The 20,680-nt window shown below is 41.9% G+C and overlaps 1 protein-coding gene across 1 annotated transcript in view; it reads left to right on the top strand.

The window, feature by feature from the left end:
- The first annotated feature begins 949 nt into the window (after positions 1–949).
- Positions 950–20,680, top strand: part of pou6f1 (POU class 6 homeobox 1) — a 72,604-nt gene continuing 52,873 nt past the window's right edge. The window contains exon 1 of the mRNA XM_028798533.2: positions 950–1,313. The gene's annotated coding sequence lies outside the window, so the exon portion shown is untranslated. The remainder of the gene's footprint in view (positions 1,314–20,680) is intronic.

Raw genomic sequence — 20,680 nt, 5'->3', positions numbered from 1 at the left:
AGAAAGGTCTGAATACTTGTGTAAATGGGATAGTTCAGTTTTTTAATTTTAATACATTTGCAAAAATATCTAAAATCCTGTTTTCACTTTGTAGTCTTGGGGTATTGGCTGTTGTCTGATGAAGAAAAAATTAATTTGAATGATTTAAGGCAAAACTGCAATATGACAAAATGTGATAAAGAAAAATCAAAGAGTCTGAATACTTTCCGAACACACGGTATAGCCCACTTGTCGTCACCTACCTAAAATATGCTACCTTAAAGCAAACCTCATAAATTACTTTATGATATTAAAGCTGATGGATTAAGTAATTGAATATTGATGCAGTCCCTTTTTAATTTACATAGTTTTGTGCAGATTTTTGGGGTCCTACTGTATCTATCTAATATGTGTTACCTAAGAATAACCCTTACTTTTTACCATATGACACGAATACTGATTGATATAAACTGAGTGACTCTTGGTGCAGTTCCTTGTTTTATTTAAATAACTTCTGTCCACATTCTTAGAGTCCATCTGTATTCCAAGGAATCTAACTTATCTAACTTATCACTACCTACCTAACATATGTTACTAGTGAATATACCTCATACCTGTTCAGATGTACTATATGAGATTAAAGATCTTGGATTAGTGATTGAATCTTAATGCAAGTCCCTCGTTGTATTTACATTGCATCTGTCCACATTCTAGTTGTCCACTTGTAGTCGTCCTAAAGTTTTTCTCACTTGGCATTACCAACTCAACATATATTATGTGAGATAAAAGCTCACGCCTGTTAAGATCGCCTTGCAGGATGTTCAATGTGACCAGGTCTTCGAGTCTTCTATGCTCCTGTTGGATGTGAAACGCTCTCCTTGCGCCACGTGTGCCCCTCTCTGCTCCAATCTGATGATTAGACGCTGGCCCTTTAAGAAGACGCGGGCTCCCCCCACTGGTCCAAATGGGCTTCTGATTTTTTTTCCATGCGAGACTTGCCTTGCATAAATTATGTTCATGACGTAGTACAAAAGGACAATTTTATATGAAATTTGCAAGAGTTTGTTTTCGAAGGGAAAGCTGTGTTTTTACAGAGTTTTAAGGTGGCCGGCTTCCCGGCGGCGCCTTGGCCGCGGCGGTGAGGTGAGAAGCGGCCGCTCCGGCTCGAGTCATTTTTATCAATGCAAATACCCCTTTGTGTGCAGCCATAGCGCCTGAGCTGCAGGCTGTGAGATGAATTTTTAATAATCCGCCTCAACAAACAGTGGCCAAGCGTCCTGCAAAGCGCTCCAAAAAAGAGCGAAAATCACCCTGACTAACTCCGTCGCTCAACGGTAAGTTTCGAGAGGTAACGCCGTACGGAAGGGGGGCTGGGGTGGGCGTATATATGTATTTTTTTTGAAAGAACGAAAAAAATGGGAGTTTTTTCTGTTAATATGCAATGGTCTTAATTAGCATAATTTATATATTTATGATAAGGAGACACAGGGCCTCATAGAAAAAAAGGCGCTCGAGCCACTGCCGATCCCCCTCCCTTTGACGTGGTGCAGTGGGAATGCTGCGGCGTGCGGGCGGGAGACCGATCCCAGAGCGAATGGGTTCGACCGGACAGTACTGGACTGGCACCGCCGCGGTGGTAGGGGTGGGGGGTGCTAACCGCGTGTGCGTGCGTACGTGCGCGCGCGCGCGCTTCAACTGAAACGCGACGAGAGCGCGCGCCCGGTGACCCTCTTTTCGCTTAGGTCGCGCGGGGAGGAAAACCCCGCGTTCGGATCAGAATGCAAATCGGGGACACCCAGACTCCCAACTAAAAAGCATCCGACTGCGACCCCTTAAGGCGTTGCTTCCATGCAACGTAAAAGAGACTGGCTGTCATTTATAGATACTGTAAATTAGAAAAACTGAACACGACGGTGTGGCGGAACAATATACGTGGGAACCTTTTACAAATTAAAATGTATAATTATTTTACTGTTTTTATATGTGTGTGTATGTGTGTGCATCTACAGGGGGTAGGCAAATAACATGAACATCTAAGGCTATGCCGTGGATCCGTATTCAGACCCCATTCACTTTCTGCACACTGTATTGTGTTGTAGATTTAATTTTAAATAAATACATTTCAGTCTAAACTCAACCCATAATGACAATCTGAAAACTTGTTTTCATTAAAGTCTGCAAATGTATTAAAAATCAAAAACTGAAATCTGTCATAAATATTTATCATCTGCAGTGTCACTCGAGTTTTGCTCAGGTGCTTACCGTTTCCTTTAATTCTCCTTGAGATGTTTCTAGAACGTGATGGAGTCCACCTATGAATATAAGGTCCCACAATTCACACTCCATGTCAGGGCAAAAACCAAGCCTTGAAGTCTGAGGAACTCTCTGTAGACTTCCTGATCAAATTATAGAGAGGCATAGATCAGGACAATGGGGTAAAACAATTTCTAAAGCTTTGAGTGTTCCCAGGAGCACAGTGGCATCAATAATTGTGACATGGAAGATATTTGGGACCACCAAAACTCTTCCCAGAGTTGGCTATCCAGGCAATTAATCTACTTAAAATTAAATATATAACAGGATAACATGTGCAAAGAGTGAAGGGGTCCAAATACTTTCTGAATCCACTGTATTAATATCTAGGACCATATATGAAGTTTATTCTTTCTTTCAAAATTTTCTTGCTTAATAATAACTCCAGTGTGTGTTCAGACAAAAATGTGTGTTTATATTTATTTATTTACTTATCTACCTATTTATGTATTCATTTATTTAAAGAGCTTCTGCAAAAAGCCAAATTTCTCCCTGGGGAAAAATAAAGATCGATCAATTGATCGATCTGTCTATCTATCAATCATATGGGGCAGGGCCAACATTTGCTTCTGAATAGCTTCAGCCCTTCTAGGAAAGCTACCAGACAAGTCCCGAGCTTTGTATACTGGAATATCACACCATTCTTTAATGAGAAAAGCTTCCAGTTTTTTGAGGGATGAAAAAGGTGCAAATCAGCTTCATACTTGGTACTCCACAACTTTCCATAAAGCAGGGATATCCAGCTTGGATCCTGAAGGGCCACCTGAGGTTTTAATTTCAGTTACTTTCTGAATCAGTAGACAAATACTGTGGCTAATGAAACCACTTATTTTGTATTAATTTCAGTTGAAGATGGCAAAATTGATGACTGCAGTGCTGATCTTGTTGCTTGAGTAGACAGATTACATGACTAGTAATGGCAGATTAGATCACTGTATAAAGACTTTCCAGCACAGTTTCAGATTACTTAAGAATTGTGAGTTCAGCCCTTTCTCTGTCAGCTAGAAACATGATGCTTGATAGAGTCGGTGACTGTGTGAAGACTTTTGGGTATGGAAAATTCACCTGCAATTTCTGTCCCTTTCTTCTTTACGTTTCCATTCTGTAGTAGTACATAAAACATGTGACATCAGACAGAAGAGGCCAAAACGAAGATGTTCCTTATTCCACGTAACTGCATTATATGTACTGTAGGGCTATGTATTGGCAAGAATTTTGCGATATGGTAGGTATCATAATACAGGGGTTTCGATTCAATATATTGCAATACTGTAAGCAAGGTGATATATTGCAATTTTTTTTCAATCTAATTTTAGGAAAACTATCATAGTTTAAAGAACATATCACTATGTGCATAAAATCTGTGTAAAAAAAAAAAAGTTTTCTTTTTTTATGCAGTCAGAACAGTGGGATCTGCAACTGCATTTTTCACAGTCCCTATAACTTCAGACATCATAGCAATACCTTTTGTGCAATCTGAGGAAAGGAATTAACATGTTAGGTAAACAAATTGAGAAAATAAAAAAAAATCAAACAGTGTTACATATAAATTCAGACAGTATACAGTGGGTACGGAAAGTATTCAGACCCCCTTCAATTTTTCACTCTTTGTCATATTGCAGCCATTTGCTAAAATCATTTAAATTAATTTTTTCCCTCATTAATGTACACACAGCACCCCATATTGACAGACAAAAAAAAATAATTTTTAAAATTGTTGCAGATTTATTAAAAAAGAAACACTGAAATACCACATGGTCCTAAGTATTCAGACCCTTTGCTCAGTATTTAGTAGAAGCACCCTTTTGAGCTAATACAGCCATGAGTCTTCTTGGGAAAGATGCAACAAGTTTTTCACAACTGGATTTGGGGATCCTCTGCCATTCCTCCTTGCAGATCCTCTCCAGTTCTGTCAGGTTGGATGGTAAACGTTGGTGGACAGCCATTTTTAGGTCTCTCCAGAGATGCTCAATTGGGTTTAAGTCAGGGCTCTGGCTGGGCCATTCAAGAACAGTCACAGAGTTGTTGTGAAGCCACTCCTTCGTTATTTTAGCTGTGTGCTTAGGGTCATTGTCTTGTTGGAAGGTAAACCTTCGGCCCAGTCTGAGGTCCTTAGCACTCTGGAGAAGGTTTTTGTCCAGGATATCCCTGTACTTGGCCGCATTCATCTTTCCCTCGATTGCAACCAGTCGTCCTGTCCCTGCAGCTGAAAAACACCCCCACAGCATGATGCTGCCACCGCCATGCTTCACTATGGGGACTGTATTGGACAAGTGATGAGCAGTGCCTGGTTGTCTCCACACATACCGCTTAGAATTAAGGCCAACTCCCGCATGGAGTTTGCTAAAAGATACCTGAAGGACTCTGAGATGGTGAGAAATAAGATTCTCTGGTCTGATGAGACCAAGAGAGAACTTTTCGGCCTTAATTCTAAGCGGTATGTGTGGAGACAACCAGGCACTGCTCATCACTTGTCCAATACAGTCCCCACAGTGAAGCATGGCGGTGGCAGCATCATGCTGTGGGGATGTTTTTCAGCTGCAAGGACAGGACGACTGGTTGCAATCGAGGGAAAGATGAATGCGGCCAAGTACAGGGATATCCTGGACAAAAACCTTCTCCAGAGTGCTAAGGACCTCAGACTGGGCCGAAGGTTTACCTTCCAACAAGACAATGACCCTAAGCACACAGCTAAAATAACGAAGGAGTGGCTTCACAACAACTCTGTGGCTGTTCTTGAATGGCCCAGCCAGAGCCCTGACTTAAACCCAATTGAGCATCTCTGGAGAGACCTAAAAATGGCTGTCCACCAACGTTTACCATCCAACCTGGCAGAACTGGAGAGGATCTGCAAGGAGGAATGGCAGAGGATCCCCAAATCCAGGTGTGAAAAACTTGTTGCATCTTTCCCAAGAAGACTCATGGCTGTATTAGCTCAAAAGGGTGCTTCTACTAAATACTGAGCAAAGGGTCTGAATACTTAGGACCATGTGATATTTCAGTTTTTCTTTTTTAATAAATCTGCAACAATTTCAAAAATTCTTTTTTTTGTCTGTCAATATGGGGTGCTGTGTGTACATTAACGAGGGAAAAAATTAATTTAAATGATTTTAGCAAATGGCTGCAATATGACAAAGAGTGAAAAATTGAAGGGGGTCTGAATACTTTCCGTACCCACTGTATATATCAAATTCTGCTTTAAATGTTCACATTCTGTTGTAGTATGTAGGCCATTTTTTAATTTCTCAATCTCAAGTGGTTAATAAAAGAAAATGCACTGTCCCTGTAACATCCAACATCACTATATTTTCTGCAATTTAAAAAAAGGAACTACATCTGCCTATATCAGTGAAAATTAAAAGTGCTTGCAGGATTCCTAAAGAAAATATTAAACAAATGTAAGAAAATATGTATATATTAGTACTGAACATTTTCAGATCTTAAACTTGGACTGCACATGTTATTACAGTTTGTATGTATGTTTTTTAATGTCAAGGTTTTTGTGGAGGAAGATGAGCTGGTCAACATACCCAGCTTTCAGAACACTTCTCTGCAGTAACAATGTCTCCTGCGGTGGAGCTGAGAGATTTCAGTACCTTCATTTTTACCTCCTCGTACAACTTCGGCACAGCGATGTCAGTGATGTGTTTTCGGGAGGGTATGGTGTAGCGAGTCTCCATTGTATTCACCACATTTCGGAAGCCTTCATTCTCTACAAGACTCAGAGGGCACATATCTTTGCAAATATTGCAAAGTATTGACTGAGTTATTTTGTTTGCACGAGTTGAGGTCTATACTAACTTCGGTGTGTGAACTTGTTCCATAGTGAGTTGAGAGGGACCCACTTTTTTAACGCTTGCCATTTGCTGCTCCTTTATCTGTACATCAGAAAGGTGTCTTGCTAAGTGTGCTCTCAGATTCGTTTTGTTCCCTGAATATTTGCTTTTGGCATGGCACAATTTGCAGACCGCATGGCTCTTGTCAGTTTCCTTAGTGCCTTCTTTATTGTGAAAGCCAAAATGAGCCCACACTTCCGATCTGTACACTGCGGGAGCTGGTCTAACTCCTCTGGATTCAGCCATCGGTTCTCATGTTACTAGTCAGCTCAGTTTGTCACTGTACGATCCACGTTGTTTGCCAGATCCGCAAGCCTGAGTATTGAAATCATACATACATCAACCCTTACGCTACTTCCTGTCTCAATTTATGTTGTTATTTTAACTGCTATCTTGCGATCGGGGGTGTAAACTGTGTGCCTTGAATCTCTGAATGTAAACTAGTAATTAAAAATCATTACTATGTTTTCAGAATCGATGCACTATCAAAAAACATAATATTGCAATACTCAAGTGTATCAATATTTTTTTACACTGCTAATTATATGCACTATACTTCTGGGTAAAAAGGTCATTGGTTGTTAGATCTCACGTGAACACAAGCCGCCTCTTTGACTGAAGACAAGATTAAACCTGGGCCTGTCACAGACTGGTTGATGGATTGAGTACATGACTGGTATTATGGGAGTGTGCCACGACTGTCTTTGCTAAGATTATGCAAATGAAGACTGCAACTCAAAATGGCTGAAGCAGTTGTATAATGTGACAGGACCTTTAATTATAGTTGACTTACTTCATTCAGAACCCTTCAGAACATTCAGAACCCTTAACTGCTTCTATTTATTTCCTAATCAGCAGCCAAACAATATTGAGATGCAAAGTGGGTCAACAGATGATCAGCCAACTCAGGGATAGCAAACCCAGGTGCCAGAGGGCTACTGTTTTTGCTCCAAAAATTTTTAAATTAGAATTTAATTCTTCCTTTTAATGAAAGATTTAATTCTGGGGTCTGCTGTGCTCTTGTTCTGTCACACCAGACATTTCCAAAAGTGTTGCCTTTCGTTTTTCTGATTGCACGGTGCAAATGTTTTTGTGGACCAAGACTAATCAATATTTCTTAGACCTTCATTTTTCTCCTTTTTAAATATTTTATTGAATCAGATATTGTACAGTGGACATACAAGTGCAAATGGGATCAAGTTAGATGGTCATCTGTTTTCTTTGTATCTGATACTTGTATGGCAGTTAGTTTAAAAAAAAATAAACATTTTAGGGGTTGAATCTCAAGGAAGTTGTTTAAAAATTAGTTTGTTAAATTAATAGCAGTAGCTGTTTATTAATAAAGACAGGGAAACTGAAGCCACCAGGGGGGCAATTATACATGTCAAGGCCTGGGACAAAATTTTCCTTATGGGCCCCTCCTCGGCTTCAGCATCAGTATCACAATGTATTGGCCATTTATCATAAATTTTACTAATAGAACAGTACACATGCACATTATCTAATATTTCAACTCAAATGTAAAACATTACCGATTTGCATTTTTTTTCTACATTTTAAGTAAAAATTAAAAGATTCCTAGTATGTATTTTGTAACCCAATTAAATGCAACAAAACATCCCTTTAATGTCACGTAAAGTAAATTTGGTTAATGACAGTTCCTATCTTGTTGCACTAACTAATGGTTATGAAGTCAGTAACATCCACAAATTTCCCTTGACACTCAAGCTCTTGTTCAAAGGTTCGGGCTTACAAGACTGTTCAGTCTTTCTTGGTACACTATTAATTATTTTTCAGTTTACTAAAGCCAATGTCACATTATGTGACTTCTAGTCATAGGGTATGTCAGACTTGCCTACTGCAGATCCTGATTTTGTTGCCGGGCCATTTTGTCTCCCTTCTTGAAGATTGCAGTCGCATTTGTAACTTTCTAGTCCTCAGGTACTTCTCCTTTCCCAAGTGCCTGCTTAAATATGCCTAACTAACTGTGCTACCCATTAAGGGCAGTTTGAAAAACAAGTAATTAATGTAAACCTCATGTTTTTTATTTCATACATGGACTGTCCATTTGGTATAATACTATGCACCACATCCCTTTCTCTCGCAGCAGCCTTTTCCTCTGCAGATAGAGCTGCCTGTTTTTTTGCTTCTTCTTGGAGTCGCTTGTCGAACTGATCACTCTTATAGGGAAAGTGTTTTTCTAGGAAAATGCAATGATTGTTGCTATAGCATTGGCTTGGTTTAGGGACTCTAGTCTAGTATTGCTGGGGCTTTGGTGTCCCGACGTGTGCATTGATTTATCATTAATGCACTCATCTAATGCCCCCAACACAAAGTTATCAGTCATTAGGGTTACAGCTGTAAACCTTGTTCATGTGTCCTGATTGGGTGCAGGAAAGCTGCTACCACGCTGCTGGTGCTGGCATATAACATCAGACAACAGAATAGGCCATAAGACCAATTGTATTATTTTTAGACCCTTATTTGGTATTTTTATTAATATTTTTGATTTTTTGTCCCTTTTTTGTACATGTTTTGCCAATTTAAAAATTTTCTTCCTAGTCCTAGCAACCAGATACAAAGACACACACACACATGCACTTGTTTTTTATTAAGGTAAATAAGCATTTATAAGTAAAGTCTTTAATTTCTTTCAATACATTTTGTAAAATCCCATCAGGTTCGGGGGTTTGTATCGAATGCTTCTGAAGCACTCTTCTATTTTAAAATCTAGGAACTTAGTTTATTTTTACTTATGCATGGAGAATTCCATTTGTTTTTTTTGGGTTTTTTTTACAAATACTTAGGTGAAATATTGTTCAGGTTGTTTGCTATTTCCTTCTCATTTTCAGTGACTTCTCCTTTTGTGTTCAAGTTTCTTAAATTGTCTTACTGTTTATTTTGGCTTCACTAGCATTTTTATTTTTTGGTTTCTCTTTTAATATTTCAAATGTGTTTTTTTATCTCTAGTTGTAGAGTTTGGTATTCCTCTAAGACAGAATTACTGTGCCGTTTTTTAATTTTCTTGTAATACGTCATATCTTTCATATCATACTCAAATGCTAATTAGCTATCAACCTAATGTGACTCATCACTGTGGCTGCATTTGGAATTGAGTATTGTAAAGAATAAGATGTTTGTCATGCAGCATTTCTATTATTTTGTTCACCATGTATGTGTACACATAAATTTACATAGAATACAGCAGATATTCAATGTAAGCGTGTAGCATGTATTTTCCATCAAATACTGTATAATCAAAGTGAATTTATGTTTTTTGTGGCCGTGTCAGTTTATGTATATGTATACTCGGGGCCGGACTGGGAAGCTTATTCAGGCCAGGAATCCCAAGTCTAACCCAGGCCACACAATAATACATCAGTTTTCTATTACAGGCTCAGACTCAAAAAACCAACAAACAGCATTTTGTCTTGGAATTTTGTATGAATGAGGAGAACGTAGATTCAGCTTTTACACATACATTTCACACTTAAATATTAGTCTCAAGACAACCTCTGATAAAGTGTGGAACAATACTTCATAAGTGTAAACACTTCATAAATAAATAAACCATGTAGTTCTATAATATTTATATCAAAACAAATGTGCAAATAGCAGTGAACCAGAATCCACAGTGCATAGATTATGTTTGCAATTTCATCTGTGAGTCTGGAATCTACACAGACACTGTCAGTGTCTGGATGGTAATGCTGAATACTCTTCCACAAAGTTTGAAGTGCTGGTCAAAAAAGACCGCTTTGAATTTTAGGCATTTTTTAAAAGAATGCTCTTAGTAAACAAAAAACTATGAAATATTTTGTGTACCCTATTCAGTCACTCTTCTCATCATAGCGCTAAGGCTTAACTGTCAGAGCGCGAGAGACGCACTTTAAAAATCTTAAAATAAAGTACCGTAAAAACAAGACACGTTCATTAACAAACTTACCATGTAATAAAGAACAAAAGGTACATTTAAAAACACAAATCATTCCACTTATATACATGTTTCATTAATAAACAAATAAAGCATTTCATGTAGCCTATTCAGTCACTCAAAAAGAAAAAAAAAACACGTTAAAAATGTGACCATACGCTGCACTTCATTAAAATTAGAAACAAAAATAAAACAAATAAATAGAAACAAAAACCAAAACACATACAACATCCAAATAGAATTCAAGTGTATTATCCATTCATCTATCCATCCATCCTCTTCCGCTTATCCGAGGTTGGGTCGCGGGGGCAGCAGCTTGAGCAGAGATGCCCAGACTTCCCTCTCCCCGGCCACTTCTTCTAGATCTTCCAGGGGAATCCCAAGGCGTTCCCAGGCCAGCCGGGAGACATAGTCCCTCCAGCGTGTCCTGGGTCTTCCCCGGGGCCTCCACCCGGTTGGACATGCCCGGAACACCTCACCAGGGAGGCGTCCAGGAGGCATCCTGATCAGATGCCCGAGCCACCTCATCTGACTCCTCTCGATGCAGAGGAGCAGCGGCTCTACTCTGAGCCCCTCCCGGATGATTGAGCTTCTCACCCTATCTTTAAGGGAGAGCCCAGACACCCTGCGGAGAAAACTCATTTCAGCCGCTTGTATTCGCAATCTCGTTCTTTCGGTCACTACCCATAGCTCATGACCATAGGTGAGGGTAGGAACATAGATCGACTGGTAAATTGAGAGCTTTGCCTTATGGCTCAGCTCCTTTTTCACCACGACAGACCGATGCAGAGCCCGCATCACTGCGGACGCCAGACCGATCCGCCTGTCGATCTCACACTCCATTCTTCCCTCACTCGTGAACAAGACCCCGAGATACTTGAACTCCTCCACTTGGGGCAGGATCTCGCTCCAAACCCTGAGAGGGCACTCCACCCTTTTCCAGCTGAGGACCATGGTCTCGGATTTGGAGGTGCTGATTCCCATCCCAGCTGCTTCATACTCAGCTGCGAACCGATCCAGAGAGAGCTGAAGATCACGGCCTGATGAAGCAAACAGGACAACATCATTTGCAAAAAGCAGTGACCCAATCCTGAGTCCACCAAGCTGGACCCCCTCAACACCCTGGCTGCGCCTAGAAATTCTGTCCATAAAAGTTATGAACAGAATCGGTGACAAAGGGCAGCCCTGGCGGAGTCCAACTCTCACTGGAAACGGGTTCGACTTACTGCCGGCAATGCGGACCAAGCTCTGACACCGATCGTACAGGGACCAAACAGCTCTTATCAGGGGGTCCCCATACTCTCGTAGCACCCCCCACAGGATTCCCCGAGGGACACGGTCGAACGCGTTTTCCAAGTCCACAAAACACATGTAGACTGGTTGGGCGAACTCCCATGCACCCTCCAGGACCCTGCTAAGGGTGTAGAGCTGGTCCACTGTTCCGCGACCAGGACGAAAACCACACTGTTCCTCCTGAATCCGAGGTTCGACTATCCGACGGACCCTCCTCTCCAGAACCCCAGAATAGACTTTTCCAGGGAGGCTGAGGAGTGTGATCCCTCTGTAGTTGGAACACACCCTCCAGTCCCCCTTCATAAAGAGGGGGACCACCACCCCAGTCTGCCAATCCAGAGTCACTGTCCCTGATGTCCATGCGATGTTGCAGAGACGTGTCAACCAAGACAGCCCTACAACATCCAGAGCCTTGAGGAACTCCGGCCGTATCTCATCCACCCCCAGGGCCCTGCACCAAGGAGTTTTTTGACCACCTCGGTAACCTCAGTCCCAGAGATGGGGGAGCCCACCTCCGAGTCCCCAGGCTCTGCTTCCTCATTGGAAGGCATGTTAGTGGGATTGAGGAGGTCTTCGAAGTACTCCCCCCACCGACCCACAACGTCCCGAGTCGAGGTCAGCAGTGCACCATCCCCACCATACACAGTGTTGACACTGCACTGCTTCCCCTTCCTGAGACGCCGGACGATGGACCAGAATCTCCTCGAAGCCGTCCGAAAGTCGTTCTCCATGGCCTCCCCAAACTCCTCCCATGCCCGAGTTTTTGCCTCAGCAACCACCGAAGCTGCATTCCGCTTGGCCTGCCGGCACCTATCAGCTGCCTCCAGAGTCCCACAGGAGAAAAGGGACCGGTAGCACTCCTTCTTCAGCTTGACGGCATCCTTCACCACTGGTGTCCACCAACGGGTTCGGGGATTGCCGCCACGACAGGCACCGACTACCTTACGGCCACAGCTCCGGTCAGCCGCCTCAACAATAGAGGCATGGAACATGGCCCATTCGGACTCAATGTCCCCCATCTCCCTCGGGACATGGTTGAAGTTCTGCCGGAGGTGGGAGTTGAAGCTACTTCTGACAGGGGGCTCTGCCAGACGTTCCCCGCAGACAATCACAACACGTTTGGGCCTACCAGGCCTGACCGGCATCCTCCCCCACCATCGGAGCCAACTCACCACCAGGTGGTGATCAGTTGACAGCTCCGCCCCTCTCTTCACCCGAGTGTCCAAGACATGTGGCCGCAAGTCCGACGACACAACCACAAAGTCGATCATCGAACTGAGGCCTAGGGTGTCCTGGTGCCAAGTGCACATATGAACACCCCTATGCTTGAACATGGTGTTCGTTATGGACAATCCGTGACGAGCACAGAAGTCCAATAACAAAACACCACTCGGGTTCAGATCGGGGGGGCCATTCCTCCCAATCACACCCTTCCAGGTCTCACTGTCATTGCCCACGTGAGCATTGAAGTCTCCCAGCAGTACGAGGGAGTCCCCAGAAGGTGTGCCCTCCAGCACCCCCTCCAGGGACTCCAAAAAGGGTGGGTACTCCGAACTGCTGTTCGGTGCATACGCACAAAACAACAGTTAGGACCCGTCCCCCCACCCGAAGGCGGAGGGAGGCTACCCTCTCGTCCACCGGGGTAAACCCCCAATGTACAGGCTCCAAGTCGGGGGGCAATAAGTATGCCCACACCCGCTCGGCGCCTCTCACCGGGGGCAACTCCAGAGTGGTAGAGTCCAGCCCCTCTCAAGGAGATTCGTTCCAGAGTCCAAGCTGTGCGTCGAGGTGAGTCCGACTATATCTAGCCGGAACCTCTCGACCTCGCGCACTAGCTCAGGCTCCTTCCCCTTCAGAGAGGTGACATTCCACGTCCCAAGAGCCAGCTTCTGTAGCCGAGGATCGGACCGCCAAGGTCCCCGCCTTCGGCCACCACCCAACTCACACTGCACCTGACCTCCTTGGCCCCTCCCATAGGTGGTGAGCCCATGGGAAGGGGGACCCACGTTGCCTCTTCGGGCTGTGCCTGGCCGAGTCCCATGGGTGCAAGCCCAGCCACCAGGCGCTCGCCATCGAGCCCCACCTCCAGGCCTGGCTGCAGAGGGGGGCCCCGGTGACCCGTGTCCGGGCGAGGGAAAACGCTGTCCAAATTTTTTATTCATCATGGAGGTTTTGTTGAACCGCACTTTGTCTCATCCCTCACCTAGGACCAGTTTGCCTTGGGTGGCCCTACCAGGGGCATAAAGCCCCGGACAACAGAGCTCCTAGGATCATTGGGACACGCAAACCCCTCCACCACGATAAGGTGGCGGTTCAAGGAGGGGTCAAGTGTATTATAGACATATAAAAATCTTCATATACAGTATCACTTTAATCACAAAAGCACCAGACATACACACCTCTCATCATAGCGCTCCTGTTTAACTGTCAGAGCGCGAGACACACGCAAAGTCAAAACTTGGCTTGACAAAAACAAGAAACCATCCATCCAGAAACCAGCAAAGAAACCCTCCAACACTAAACCGAAAGGATTTGTGCCCACTACAGAGCAATAACGCCTGCTCATTTTCCAGTATAATAACATTATATAATTTCACCATTAGTTTATTTCACTGGTTGCTCCGAATGCCAGGCCAGGCCAGGCAGCAGGCCACTGAGAAAGCTCCCACTGATTGTAAACGTCAGTCTGGCTCTGCATGCACTTTAAATGTATATTTTAGTGTATATACAGTGCTTGTAAAAAGTATTCATCCATGCTGAAGTTTTCACTTTTTATTGTAACACAAAATTGATCACAGTGAATTTTAATTCAGCTTTTTTGACACTGATCAACCAAAAAAGACTGCTTAATGTCAAAGTGAAAAATCTGCAAAGTGGTCCAAATTAATTGCAAATATAAAATGCGAATTAATTGAAGTAGTATTCACCCCTTTCAAGTCATTATTTAGCAGATGCACCATGCAACCATGACAGCTTTGAGTCTGAGTGCTCAGGTTTCTTTCTATCAGCCATGTCATTTTGCATATTCTGCTCAGCTCTGTCAGGCTGCACGTTTATCAGAGTAAACAGTCTTTTCCAAGTCTAGCCACAAATCCTCAATTGAACTGTGATCTGGACTCTGACTCGGCCACTCCAGGACATTCACATTTATTGTTTTGAAGCCGTTTCTATGTAGCCTTGGTTTTATGTTTGGAATAGTTGTCTTCCTAGAAAACAAATCTTTTTATCCTTATCCTTTTATAAAAAAAAATAAATGAATAAATTAGAAAAAAAAAAAAAAAAAGCAAAAAAAAAAACAATTTTCTAAACAGTTTTACAGTAAAAGGTAAGCTGAAGTTGCTTAATTTACTAACAAAATTGACTTAATTGATGAGAGATATCTTGTGGCTGCAAAATGACAAACTAATTTTACTTCAGCAGCTATCTCATAGCTGTTATCAAGGGTTTGAACAAGTCTTTTTAAACCACTATGTCCCATGTTAGCTGAGGGAACCATGTCCTTTCTATGAAATACATACTCGAATTGTTGCTCTGTCTATGTGAATCTTTTGCATGTGGACTGGCACTGGTGAATGCTTGTGTTAAAGACTGTTTCTTTGGAAAATCATTTTGCCTATTTGTGCGCTTCCCTGTTCATCGCCATCACTCTTTGTTATACAAAATATGTTGTTTGCTTGTCACAGTAAGTTTGGTCGCAGGAATGATGGTTCGAGTTTACATTTGACTTTCACTTGTTCAGCATCCTGTTTGTGGAAACCAAAATATGACCAAACAACCAACAACACATTTTTTTGTCTTCATTTATATCTGACTCATCCTTGATTTGCTGGGGTTCAGCGTCGGCACTTATGCTTTCACATGCCTGGCATGCGCTTCTGTTTGAATGAATAGTGTGGGCTGGACACGGCGGAAGGACATGACACTTTACAATTGAGACTGGGTGCTATGGTTTTTTAAGGAGACAGGTCATGAAAGCATCCAGTAAGAGAGAGCTTTTAATGAAAATGCTAACATGAGCATTAGTTTTGTAAGAGTTTCTTATTGTTGGTACCTATACATTTTCAGTACACCACCCTACCCTGATATCCACGTTCTTGGTTGCATACCTGTGTCCAGCAAGGAGTGCCATCTTCAAAGGTGAGCCACAATCAGTGGTGGGAAATGCACTATGAAAGACTCACTTCACTTACAGTGCAGCCTTAAAGCCTCAACAAAAACAAAATAACCACAGCAACAACACAAGTCTGTCTCAGTGCAAATAGTAATTTTATGTTTAGCTTGTGTTAAAGAATCCTTCAGCATTCAAATACACAGTCAGTCTCTGTAAGAGATTACACATAATAGCAATTAACGCAGATGAACACTGCAGTTAGCTAAGGTGCTGTGGGTGCTTTGACCCTCATCTTTTCCAGATGCTGTCCGAATGTACAGAAGTCTAGAGGGTGGAATGTTATGAAAAGCTGCACGTTTGCAGGGGCTACAGTTGGAGGGGTACCATGGTGTAACACTTTTTTAACTTTTTAAGATTTATTTTTGTATACACTAAACCAATAAATGTTTAACGAGGATCTTCGGCCAAAAGTAGAAAATCTCAGAACAAAACTTTATTAGGGTTTCTCCTTGCAGAGGCCAAGGAATATTTTCTTCACAGATGGATACAGCATAATAATAAAAACAAAAAGCAAGAATGTATAATAAAAAGGAAAAGCAACATTGTAACATAATAATTAGTACATATAATAAATACAGTGGTGTCAGAAAGTATTCACACCCCTTCACTTTTTGCATACTTTACTGTGTGGTACATTTAATTTTAAGTGGATAAATTTGCCATTTTTATAAACCTATTAACACTTAGGGGAGAGTGGGGTAAGTTGAGCCATTTTTTACTTAGGCTGTCCTCTAGGCAAGGGAAAGTGATATGTAAATAAAACCAAAATGTATACATCTTTTTCAGGATGTTTCCCATCAGTGGAAATGCTAAGAATGCATACATGACATATGAAAAAGAAAATGTGACCTCTTGAAAAAAAGTGGTCTTGTGGCTCAACTTGCCCCAGCTTAGGGGTACGTTGAGCCAAGCCAGGGGGTAAATTGAGCCACCTGTGTGTAAACTGACCAATATAATTTTTCCAGTTTAAACCTGATTGTCATTTTGAATTATCCTAAAGGAAACTTTAAACTATATATAAATAAGTCAAATGCAAGTGTACTGTTCAAAATATTTTAATAAAAATGATGATATAACAATTGAACACTATCAACAGTGTAGAACAACTGTAATGAACTCACAAAAAAGAATACTGTGGTTTTCCTTAACTATCTACTCCACATTCCACCCCTCAAGGTTGCAGGGAAATATGAATTGCTGCTCTCGCCATGCAGTTCCTCCAGCCTTTTGAGGTTAAGGCAGCTTCTTTACCACTTCACTTTGCCGGAAAAGTGCCACGTCATCCTCCTTGAAAACAAAAGTTGGTTTCCCTTTAGCTGTGCTCCCTCGGATTCTTCGGAGAAATCTTGCAGTTACTTCTTCGCCCTCAAGATTCTCAACCAAGCCAATGTAATGGTAGCTCCTGTGTTTGGTTGCAAAGTTAACTATAACAAAGTCACCAACTAACAGGTCTGTGCTTTCTGGTTCACTTCTCTCGTCCTCTGTTGCATCATCCTCAGATGTGTCTTCGAGTGGGATGGGAACATCACTCTCAGAGCTACTGCTCACTGTGATTTTCTTCCTGGTTTGTTTCTTCTTCAGCTTTCCTTTTTCTTTTATGTTACTTTGCTTTTTCCCCTGCAGTTTCTTTGCTCTCTCTTTGTGAACCCTTTCAATTGCCTGCTTTTCAGGTGTATCGGTTAGGATCCTTGTTTTTACACACTTTCACTTTGTTTGTGCTCTGCGATGTGGACTTTTGGGTAAGGGCAGAATTTCATCTGCAGACACATATGCAGTGTGGCTGAGACACACATCTGTGTCACCTGGTAATGCACATCCTTGTGGGGAGGTTGATGAAGGCAACATAGAAGTAATGGAGGTTGAAGTAGTCGATGGATTATCTGCTGTGGTTGGCTCATCGGCAGTAAAACATTAGGTGGAAAACAGCTATGTAATACCACAATAAAATATTTTTTGACATTTTAAACATAATACTACTTGAGCTTCAAGGTGGGGTAAGTTGAGCCAGTGGTTCAACTTACCCCAACGCATCTGGCTCACTTTACCCCACAGCCACCACTTTGGAAAAAGTTACCTAGTTTAGCAATTCAAGCTAACCTTAAGCTAAATGGTTCACATGGTTTAATATGCTAGTAAATCATCAACATGTATGGTATTAATTTTTAGGCCTGTATAAATTAGCCTTCATGTTACAGTCAAAATAAGTGAAATGCAAAAAATTTACTTTGACAAGGCAAAAACAGGTTTTTGTGAATAAAGCATACTTACCACACTACCACAAGCTTCTTTCAATCACAGGGGCAGCAAAATGGAGGGTGCTTTCAAAATTTATGGTCACATGACAACAAATCTGCACTATTGCCTAGATACAGGGGGTGGGTCAACTTACCCACTGGCTCAAGTTACCCCACTCTCCCCTAATAATGAAATATGGATTGACAAGTCATGATGGCAACTTGTGGGACAGGATACTTAGGCGGATGTCTTGGGTTGTGAGCCACACCTTCTGTCCAGCTCAAAACTCGATGGCATCTCTCCATTTGTGATCTGGAAATCTCCTTGCGGACACTTCTACCATCTTTAGGTTCTACTGAATCACTCTCCATGTGTTACATAACCTAGCAAGGCATTCAGCCAAGCTGGAAACAGATGAAGAATCATAGTCCAAGTCTCAAAGAACAGACATTTGCAAGGTGGAATGAAACAAGAAATTGCGAGCAAGGGTAACCTAACCTTATTGCTTTGAAAAGCATCAAAAGTAAAGTGCAAGAACTTTTTTAAGTCTTCTCTAAGCTCCGATGGCACATAAGGTTTCCCTTCCAGAATGTTATGTTATGATCTTAAGAAATTCAGAAAGCTGATGTTTTGGTGAGTAATACACCAGGGGTTGATGAGAACAGTTGCTGCTAAAAATGTTTCTGGTGACAAAACATGGTTGGGTTCTGCAAGAAATTTACCAGGTTCAAACTATCTGCACAATTTATGTGCCTTACCACTCTTGCTTCAAAAATGATAAATATTAACAAAGCTGAACCTACTAAACAACCATGCCCATCTTGCCTGTCTTGAGTTGTCTTTTTTGCAGTTTACAGACAGACCAGGTTCTTCTCATTTTTATAAATTCCTGTGAAGCACATGGACCTCCTCAAATAAAGGTGGTTTTCATATAGAGCAAGCTGAACATTTTGATTTTGGCCACACATTCTTTTGCTTTCAGCATAAAAAAATACCACCCCACAGTGACCACTTCACCAAACAAACTTTCAAAATTATTGCTCCTCAATGAAATATTGATGTGAGGATATAAAAGCAATGTTTGCATATGGACGAAAATTGTGAACATTTGACAATCTCCTTATTTGTTAAAATATTTCTCTGTTGTTGTCATTTTTGCATTGTGTATCATGGAGTATGTGTGGCATGTTAATAAGCCATAGTGTTAGCCAGCCGCTCAATGGCTCAATATTCAAGCTTAACACCTGTCATTGTTCATCACTGAAACATGTCCTGTGCTTGGCTTTGATGCTCAGGTGATGTTGCCGCTTGAGTTATTTTTCATGTGGTCATAGTGTGTAGCACTGTATTTTGTGATCATAAAGGATCACTTTGGTGTGAGGACATGAGTACAGGTCAGTTTGTGCAGGCATTTCTGTGTCTTTGTTGGGCATACATTCTGTTTGCTGTACTTGACACTCAGCAGATGGTGCAGCTGTTCTTCTTCTTCTTTCGATGAACGGCCTCAGCAGTGCGCTTCACACTCTGCAGATTTTGCCATTGTTCTCCTTCATTCTGTGATGTAACTTCTCGAGTAGTTTGCCATAAGAAAGAGGCAAACACTGATAACTTTGCAAAGGTTGCCATTATCCATTTTCATTGCCTTACCAGTGTGTGTCACATCATGAACTTTCAATTAAGACCAACATAAAGTTTCTAGCCCCAGTGGTTCAAATGTGATCGTGTGACTACACTTAGCATTTTATTATATGTATAATACATGACAGTTGTTTGATAAATATAGTAAAAAAGCAAGGTAAACACTGTTTTTTGGAAAAAATATGCTTCAAATGATTGTAGAATGTAAACAATGCATTGCTTCTGACTGAAATTTGGCCTATTGCTAGCTATGACATCACCAGATGAATTCTGGTGCCATCTCATAGAAATTTACCAAATTTAACAAACAATCCTCATATCTATATATACAGTGCTTCCGGAAAGTATTCACAGCGCATCACTTTTTCCGCATTTTGTTATGTTACAGCCTTATTCCAAAATGGATTAAATTCATTTTTTTCCTCAGAATTCTATACACAACACCCCATAATGACAACGTGAAAAAAGTTTACTTGAGGTTTTTGCAAATTTATTAAAAATAAAAAAACTGAGAAATCCCATGTACATAAGTATTCACAGCCTTTGCTCAATACTTTGTTGATGCATCCTTGGCAGCAATTACAGCCTCAAGTCTTTTTGAATATGATGCCACAAGCTTGGCACACCCATCCTTGGCCAGTTTCGCCCATTCCTCTTTGCAGCACCTCTCAAGCTCCATCAGGTTGGATGGGAAGCATCGCTGCACAACCATTTTAAGATCTCTCCAGAGATGTTCAATCAGATTCAAGTCTGGGCTCTGGCTGGGCCACTCAAGGACATTCACAGAGTTGTCCTGAAGCCACTCCTTTGATATCTTGGCTGTGTGCTTAGGGTCGTTGTCATGCTGAAAGATAAACCGTCGCCCCAGTCTGAGGTCATGAGTGCTCTGGAACAGGTTTTCATCCAGGATGTCTCTGTACATTGCTGCAGTCATCTTTCCCTTTATCTTGACTAGTCTCCCAGTCCCTGCCGCTGAAAAACATCCCCACAGCATGATGCTGCCACCACCATGCTTCACTCTAGGGATGGTATTGGCCTGGTGATGAGCGGTGCCTGGTTTCCTCCAAACGTGACGCCTGGCATTCACACCAAAGAGTTCAATCTTTGTCTCATCAGACCAGAGAATTTTCTTTCTCATGGTCTGAGAGTCCTTCAGGTGCCTTTTTGCAAACTCCAGGCGGGCTGCCATGTGTCTTTTACTAAGGAGTGGCTTCCGTCTGGCCACTCTACCATACAGGCCTGATTGGTGGATTGCTGCAGAGATGGTTGTCCTTCTGGAAG

Source organism: Erpetoichthys calabaricus, chromosome 3 (genome assembly GCF_900747795.2).
Source record: "Erpetoichthys calabaricus chromosome 3, fErpCal1.3, whole genome shotgun sequence".
Classification (NCBI taxonomy): domain Eukaryota; kingdom Metazoa; phylum Chordata; class Cladistia; order Polypteriformes; family Polypteridae; genus Erpetoichthys; species Erpetoichthys calabaricus.
This window is presented reverse-complemented; position numbering and strand designations above follow the sequence as displayed.